This window comes from Tiliqua scincoides, chromosome 6, assembly GCF_035046505.1.
Source record: "Tiliqua scincoides isolate rTilSci1 chromosome 6, rTilSci1.hap2, whole genome shotgun sequence".
NCBI lineage: Eukaryota > Metazoa > Chordata > Lepidosauria > Squamata > Scincidae > Tiliqua > Tiliqua scincoides.
Window position 1 is genome coordinate 84,387,013 of NC_089826.1, and position 8,395 is coordinate 84,395,407.

An 8,395-nucleotide genomic window follows, 5' to 3' on the forward strand; every position below is an offset into this window, starting at 1 on the left:
GCACTCCACCCAGTGGCAGTCCTAGCCACTGTAGTGCCCTGGGGCTCACCTCCAGAGGTGCTGCCCCCACCAGGAGGAACCACCCCCCCCCCCGGAGACATTCTGAGGGCTGGAGAGATCACACATGGCTTTCCCGGCCTTCAGAAAGCCTTCTAAGGCCTCTGGAGGGCCTTTAAACGTCATTTCCAATATTCTGTCGAACAGCAGAAGTGATGTTTAAGGCCCTCCAGAGGCTTTGGAAGGCCTTCTGAGGGTCGGGAAGGCCACATGTGACCTCTCTGGCCATCAGAATGCCTCTGGGAGGAAGCAGCAGGGGTGGCACCTCCAGCTGCCACTGGCTTGGAAATAAAGGCGCCAAGTGTGGGGGGAGAGTACTGAATGCTGCCCCTTCCCCTCTGCCACCCAAGAACATGTGTTCCCCTCAACCCTCCCCAGGTACACCCCCTTCTTCTCCTTGGACTTATGCCAGCAACGCAGTTCTAGTTGGTTACTTGATTGGTCTGCCACCACTGCATGGAGCACACTCTCCATCAGCGTGGCCGTACGGTGGAAGATGATTGGGATAGATGGGGAAGATGATGATTTGCCCTGCTAATTGGGTAAGAGGCACTTTTTCAAGTGGGTGCTCCTCTTTTTAGCAGGGGGAGAGTAACTGGCCCACCTCACCCCAGCGGTGTCTTTTCTAGTGGCTGTCCGTTGGTGTTCTTTTTGCATCTTTTTAGATTGTGAGCCCTTTTGGGACAGGGAGCCATTTAGTTATTTGATTTTTCTCTGTAAACCGCTTTGTGAACTTTTAGTTGAAAAGCGGTATATAAATACTGTTAATAATACTGTTAATATGACTGGGCTGCCAGGGCAGGCATGTGGCATATTTTCCAATGAATATTAAAATGAATTAAGACACATCATGACTGCATGTTCTTGAAATAAAGATGTCTAAATAATGCAATGATGTACAGGTAAAAAACAATTCAAAATGCTGCCCCCCCCCCAAAATGGTTGGCAACCTTCAGTCTCGAACGACTATGATATAAGCCTACAGCACCCAGTATTCCCAGACGGTCTCCCATCCAAGTACTAACCAGGCCTGACCGTGCTTAGCTTCTGAGATCAGATGAGATCAGGCGTGTGCAGGGTAACAGTTGCTATCAAGTTGCTAGGTCAATAGCATGCACACAACATGTTACACCTGTTGAAAATGGGCTATGTCAGAATGCCAGATGCAAGGAAGGGCACCTGCATGCAGGTCTCTTGTTGTCAGGTGTGCTCCCTGGGGCCTTTGGTGGGCCGCTGTGATATACAGGAAGCTGAACTAGATGGACCTATGGCCTGATACAGTGGGGCTGTTCTTATGTTCTTACGACATCTTCCTAGCAAAAGGTTCAATAGTGATTAATGACTAATCATGCCATTTACACAATTTTGAGTTCTTTAAAATACTTTCCAGTTCCTTAAAATCAATGGAGATTAAAATGCGCATTAGTGCATTGCAACTACAAAACTAGTCTATCTGGAGTAAAATACTCCAAAGTGGTTCTCAGAGGAACTAAATCCCTTTAGTTTCCAAAAAACAAATTCGGACGAGATTAAAAAGAAAACTCTGTTTTTTCAAGAGTAATAATAGAAAAAAAGCCTAAACTAAAATGAGATATTTGTTCCCAGGCAATAATCACTTATATATATGAACCATTGCATCAGGGCCAGCCTTTTCAAGAGACCAAATGGGGCAGTTGCCTCAGGTAGGGAGGAGCTTGGTAGGGGAGCTTCCACCTCTGTCGGCCCACACACCTTCACTGCTGCTCCTCCTCTTGACTTGGAAAAGAAGGGTACTGCATGGTAGTGCTAGCTCATTACTCTGTTCTCCACTTCCTCTTCTTCTTTGTCCCTTTTGCAGTCCTAGGAGAGGGAGAAATAGAGGCTGGCACATCACCAGGTAACAGGGGGCAATATTTGGCATGCCACCTCAGGTACTATGATATCTTGGGCAGGACTCAAGTTACAAAAAATTCAGTTGTATAAGTAAAACATTCAACAGCAGCGTTTCAAAACAGTAGTATAAATACAGCAAGATTGACAAGTAGAACCCTGGATGATAAGTGAGAAGAGTAAAAAACCCCAAAACTTCATGTTATGTAAAACAAATTAGAGTCAGGCAACAGACAGAGCAGTTCTGTAATTCTATAGCACGTAGCTAAAAAGTGAACAAATAAAAATAAATCTGTCAGCTAAGAAGAGACAGAAGATAAAGATTTGTGCAACTCATAAAAGTCTTCATGTATTTAGTTTGGATGAAGCCAGAACTGCTCACTCAGGAGGGCACTTTCAAAAGGACTGCTTGCCGGGGCATTTCTCTTGCGGGAGAGAGGTTTATAAATAAAAGGTCATGCAGTTAAAGGAAAAGTGATTTGCATTTTGTACAAATCCTTTTTTATATCAACGGAACTAAATCGATATCTGCTTCATTCCAAATCTCTGTTGGTACTGGAATGTAGTGGAATAACGATAAGAATAAAAATATGGAATAAAGAGTATCATCTTTAGGAAAATCATTGAAAGCGCATTTCATGTGTGCTGCCAAAACTTTTCTGTAATGGGCAAACATGCAGCTCAAATCCCATCTCACAGCATGATCCAAACTCTGGCTTTGGCTGGCGCAGTGTACGGCATTTTCACAGCACCCGAAGAGTAGGTTGTGCCAGCAGGGGAGCCTGCGTTGCCCTGTTGATGTCACATCCAGGCATTCCACTGGACAATGCAGATAAATTTGCACCGGGCAACAGAGGGGGTGAGGGAAGGGAGACTAGGAGGGGGCATTCCTGGGTGGGGGGAAGGCAGAATTGGACAGATAAGGCCCAGAGGCAGAGGCATCCTCTGCCATATCCTAGCCCCTTTTCTGGTTCTCTTGATGTTACACTGGGTTTCCTGAATTATAAAAGCCCCATAGGGTAGGATGGATGATGGCCAGATCCCAAAGGATCCCAAAAGAATCCCGGATCCCAAAGGATCCCAAAGGATCTCCTCTATGGTGAACTTGTGCAAGGAAAGCACCCTACAGGTAGACCACAGCTGCGATACAAGGATATCTGCAAGAGGGATCTGAAGGCCTTAGGAGTGGACCTCAACAGGTGGGAAACCCTGGCCACTGAGCGTCCCGCTTGGAGGCAGGCTGTGCAGCATGGCCTTTCCCAGTTTGAAGAGACACTTGGCCAACAGTCTGAGGCTAAGAGGCAAAGAAGGAAGGCCCATAGCCAGGCCAGGGACAGACTGCACTTGCTCCCGGTGTAGAAGGGATTGTCACTCCCGAATCGGCCTTTTCAGCCACGCTGGACGCTGTGCCAGAACCACCATTCAGAGCGCGATACCAGAGTCTTTCGAGACTGAAGGTTGCCAACACACATAGGGTAGAATCCATGAAACCCCATAGGGCAGGCTGGGCATTACTCAAGTAAAGGGAAAAATATCCCCTTACCCTAATGAGACTTCCAGCCACCTGTGATGGATACAGTGCAGACCATGCAGCCTGGCTCCCCCAGGGATGAGAAGGTGTAGCTGCCTATACTATGCTCCCTACTGGCTAGAGAAGCACAAAGCTTTCAGCTGCCCTGCCCCATCCTTAGGCCCTTGTGCTCCCTCCTTCCCACGGGGGTGGGGATGAAGTGGACCCTTCCCACATTTCCCAAGCAGGGAAGCATTGTGCTGTGAACAGACATCCCTGGAACAGAGTCACACAACCAGTTATGACAACCCTGCTGGTTTTCAGGCTGTTCTGTAGCAAAACAGCTGTACAGGGAACGAGGGTTGAGCATAAGTTACAGGCTGCAATTTTTTCACGTCGACAATCAGTTGAAGTGAGTTGATGGATGGCATGTGAAAAGCAGCAGCATCTTATGACAAGCTGCTCACACGGCTGGCTCACCTCAAGCCAATTTGGAGCCTGGATTGAAAACAAGCAGACTCTGTGCAGACTTTACTTGGAGTGATTAGCAGAGAACTGGGTGACAGATTGCCCTTTGTGTGAGGTTGTGGTGGGGGGAGGACTGTCTGAAAGCTTTCCATGCTGGGCTGAAGTGTGATTAACTGCTTCTGAGGAGGAGGTAGTGGAAAGAGCACTAGCAACTTGCACTACTAACTGTTACCCTGCACATGCCCCATCTCGTCTGATCTCGGAAACTAAGTAGGGTCAGGCCTGGTTAGTACTTGGATGGGAGACCACCTGGGAATACCAGATGCTGTAGGCTTATACCATAGTCTTTCCAGACTGAAGGTTGCCAACCAACTTGCACTACCTGTTCCAGGAAGTAAACAGGAAGCAGTTCTTGTTGGAACCACAGATTGCCCTCTTGACCATGCCTTGTACGCTGATTTGATCTGAAACATTGGCTGGATATTTCAAAACTCTTCCAACATTGCACAATCCTCTTTTCTTCTGCTAGTGTCTCTTGAAATCTCTCCTTCTGTTCATAGGAACAGGGAGATTAATAAGAAATAAGTTTTTCTTAGTGATGCTCTTATAAACAACTGAGAACATCCTGAACTGTTGTGCTCTTAGCGGTTTCAAATGTCTCTCATCTTTGTCGCTATAAAATATAATACCATTTTTTTTTGTCAGGCTCCAGGTAACTGAAGTGGAAGCATGAAGAGAATCAAGGTTAGTTACACGATAACCACCAAAAAAAAGTGTTTTTCTGGGAAATTCCAGGCCAGCTCATCTGACTTTTAAACCCACTACTGCTTCTCTAGATCCTAATTATGTGATGTCGTAGTTGTCTCAAGTTAATTCAATAGTACCAATTCAAACAAAAAATTATATTTTCTTTCCTGCATGTTTTTATGTCAGATAATCATCCAGCATGAAGTAAACTGAAGCAATTATGTTTGGTATGTGAGGATGGCTAGTCTGTGAAGAGTACAGTTCACCCCCACTGATGGTAGAAGAACATCGACTGCCACAGCAACAGGAAGGACCAAGGACAGTCCCCCACTTGTCATTGCTTCTGCTGGTGAACAGAACAAAAACCATGGGCAGAAGACTATGCCATTTCCCTCACTTTTCTATTTTGTATTGATTTAATAATTCCTTTCTGCGACTCCAATTTTGTAAGTCACGCTGAGTGTATTAATGGAGCATAATAATACAAATGCCATTTATAAATAATGCATTAATTAATACATCTCTTTCTCTATCCAGCTCTGGATAGAAAAAAAGCCTTCTTTTAAATTAGGCAACCAGGAAAATGCAACCATTGCAGCTGGATCCTGACTTCCAGCAGACTTGCTGCTCTTGTACCCTTTGGCATGTGGTGTGGTCCTTCCTTCAGAGAATCATGGGATGTTATAGCAGAACATTCTAGTCCAGGGGTGTCAAACTCCTTTCATACAGTGGGCCAAATAGAATTCATGGCACCTGCTGAGGGCTGGAAGCGGCATCATCAAGCAGGAAGTGATGTCATTAAGAGATGATGGCCAGAAAGAAGCACTTGGTTCTCAACACAGAAACTCATTAGCTGCAAATGACAGAAGAGAAAATTTGCAAATCATGATGAAGATATGATCTTCAAGATATGAGAGAGCCCGGTTATGCTGGGAGACCCCAGTTATCACATGGGCCACCCTTTTAGCAGTGCCACTTAATGCCACAGTGCCATTTCACAGCTCAGGAGCTGAGAGGTGGCCTGCGAAGCAGGGCCTCTTAGAGGAATTTTATCAGGGGGTACAAAATTTCTTTTGGGCCCCTTTGCAAAGGGGAAGGGTGAAACACAGTGGGGGGTGGTGGTGACAGGTAAGCAGAATGGGCGCAGGGAGGGGCAAAACAGGGTGAAGGGGAGGGTGGAGACAGCAAGAAAAGTCTTTGGAGCCCAGGTCTACCCACCCATGTGGCACTGGCAGCTAGATACAGAAATACAGAAAACCAAACATACTTGTAAGTCTCTCTAAAATCTTTTAAATATAGAAAATCATGCAGAAAATTTGCGTCATATTTAGGCTCACACTAGAATGAAAAGTGTACTGTGCAGAAATTGTTTCTGCAGCAATTGTAGACCCACAGCTGTGTCCCTGAGCTCCTATGCACTCCTTCATGGCAAGGAGATCCACAAGCCAGAGAGCTACTGTAGCAGGTCAGTTTCCTCCCAGATTTGACACTGTGTTAAGAAGTGTAGTGTATGCATTCCTTGGCCCAGAATATATGGCTTGCCAATAGCTGCAGTAGCTGCAGTCACAAGCTTGTGGTAGCGTCCCCAGCATCCCGTGTAGGCAACAAGTCTGAGTAGGGAGGAAAATGTAAGATCCCAGGAAATTCCTGGGGCCCCTCCTTTGGCTCCTGGGCCCCTTTCTAGCCCTGGGCCCTGGGTACAAATTGCCCCCTTTACCCCCCACTCCTAGGCCCTGCTGTGAAGTGATGGCTTGGTAGAAGCAGTGCTGCTGAAAGGGCAGCCTGTGTGAAAATTGGGCTCTCCCAGCATCTCAGCAATGTCTCTCTCTCTCTCACCCCTCTTGGTTGGCCCTTTACCCTGTAGTGTTCTTGTCTTCTGAAGACTCCTTCTGTCTCTCTGTCCCAAAGCCTCAGCAGAACCAATGCTACTGAAAGAGTAGCTCTGGGAGAGTCCAATTATCATGGGGGCTGAATAAAGAGCTTCTGAGAGCCATCCAACCTGTGGGCCTTATGTTTGATACCCTTGTTCTAGGGAATATACCAGGGATGTGCCCTGGGCACTAAACTTGAGTTGTGAGTTACCAATCCTGTGACTCAACTCAACCTGCAAGTCATAGCATGCGCCCATCACAACTTGACTTCCAGTTGTTCCACAAAGTCCTTCCAGTTGCAAGTCTGAGGGCACAATTCTACCCAGGTCTACTCAAAAGTAAGTCCTATTTTGTTCAATGGGGCTTGCTCTCAGGAAAGTGTGGTTAGGATTGCAGCCTGAGTCATTTCAAGTTACAAGTCACAAGTCCTTGAGCAAAAATGCACAGAAAATGGTGGTGGGTTGTGTAAGTAAGCAAGAACACACACACATTAAAGAGAGTTGAGACTCGAGTCATTTCGAGTCCCAACTCTTTTTTTTTTGAGTCACCGACTCTGAGTCATGAGTCATTGGGGTCAGTGACATCCATGACTCAAGTCAATTTGAGTTGTCAACTACAGCTGCTCAGTGCAACTCAAGTCGAGTTGAACTGAGTTGAGTGCCCATCCCTGAAATATACTTACTAGCCTGGTCAGTAATGGATTGTGTCCATAACCAGCAAATTCTGACTAAGCACTGTTGAAATCAATGGGATTTAAGATAACCATAATTTGTCTCATTGATTTAAACAGAGCTTAGTTGGGATTCATTTTCTCTGAATAAAACCCAACGTACCAATGGCCTGGTTGATCAATGGATTGACTCAGCTGCCCTTAGCATCTGTTAAATCATTAGGGTGGGATCCCCAGTTTATGGATGGTGAGAGCCAGATGAAGTGAGAAGGGAAGGGAACAACTAGAGCACAAGTTAGCATGCACTGAAGCTGACTTCAGAATATATAAATTTAGAGCACAATCCTAACCAGGTCTACTCAGAAGTAAGTCCTATTTTGTTCAATGGGGCTTAATCTCAGGGAAGTGTGGTTAGGATTGCAGCCTTAGTGGTCTGTGCTGTGGCACTAGAAGCAAAGGAAAACAAATCCCTGGTAAAGTTCTTTCTGACTATTATTTCATCTGCCATGCGTCCTCTTGTGAAACTGTTCTTGAGGGTGAGTAACTTCTTCAACCGGATGACTGAACTGTTGAAACTCATTGCATGGAATTGGTATCCCCTGTTGTTACCCAGGAAACATTTTTACTCTCTTTTAAGACATATCTGAAAACATGCATCCGTACATGTGCCGAGGGCCTACCAGGAGAGCATGAGCCAAGCCAATAAGGTGGCTACCTGCTGAAATGTTGGCAAGAGAGATCCACAAGCCACGACGGCCACACTTTTGATGAACCAGTTAATCACACACTTGTACACACCTCCAAGTGATCAGGCTAAGCTCTACACACTCCAGATTCAAATGGAGTTTTCCCAGCTCTAACATTCACTAATTCCAAACTGTGCCGGGACAACCAAATTGCACCTTATGACTGCAACCACCTCCTGACAGCTCCTGATTTTGGGAAAAACAAGTTAACAAAAAACAAAAGGACTCCAATGGTTCTCCAATGGTTCTCATCAACCCCATGACTAAATTTTATTTTTTTAAAGTATTTATACAGTGTTCATATAAACTGCATGAGAAACAGTCTACCCTCCATATCTACTTTACCCAGGCTTCACACACTGGAGAGGACACTCTGTTCCAGGACCACCATTCAGAGTGCGATACCATAGTCTTCCGAGACTGAAGGATGCCAACAAAAATAAATAAATAAAAACAT

The 8,395-nt window shown here is 45.7% G+C and overlaps 1 pseudogene; it reads right to left on the reverse strand.

The window, feature by feature from the left end:
* Positions 1–1,033: 1,033 nt before the first annotated feature.
* Positions 1,034–1,150, reverse strand: LOC136656518 (5S ribosomal RNA; annotated as a pseudogene).
* Between the last annotated feature and the right edge of the window lie 7,245 nt (positions 1,151–8,395).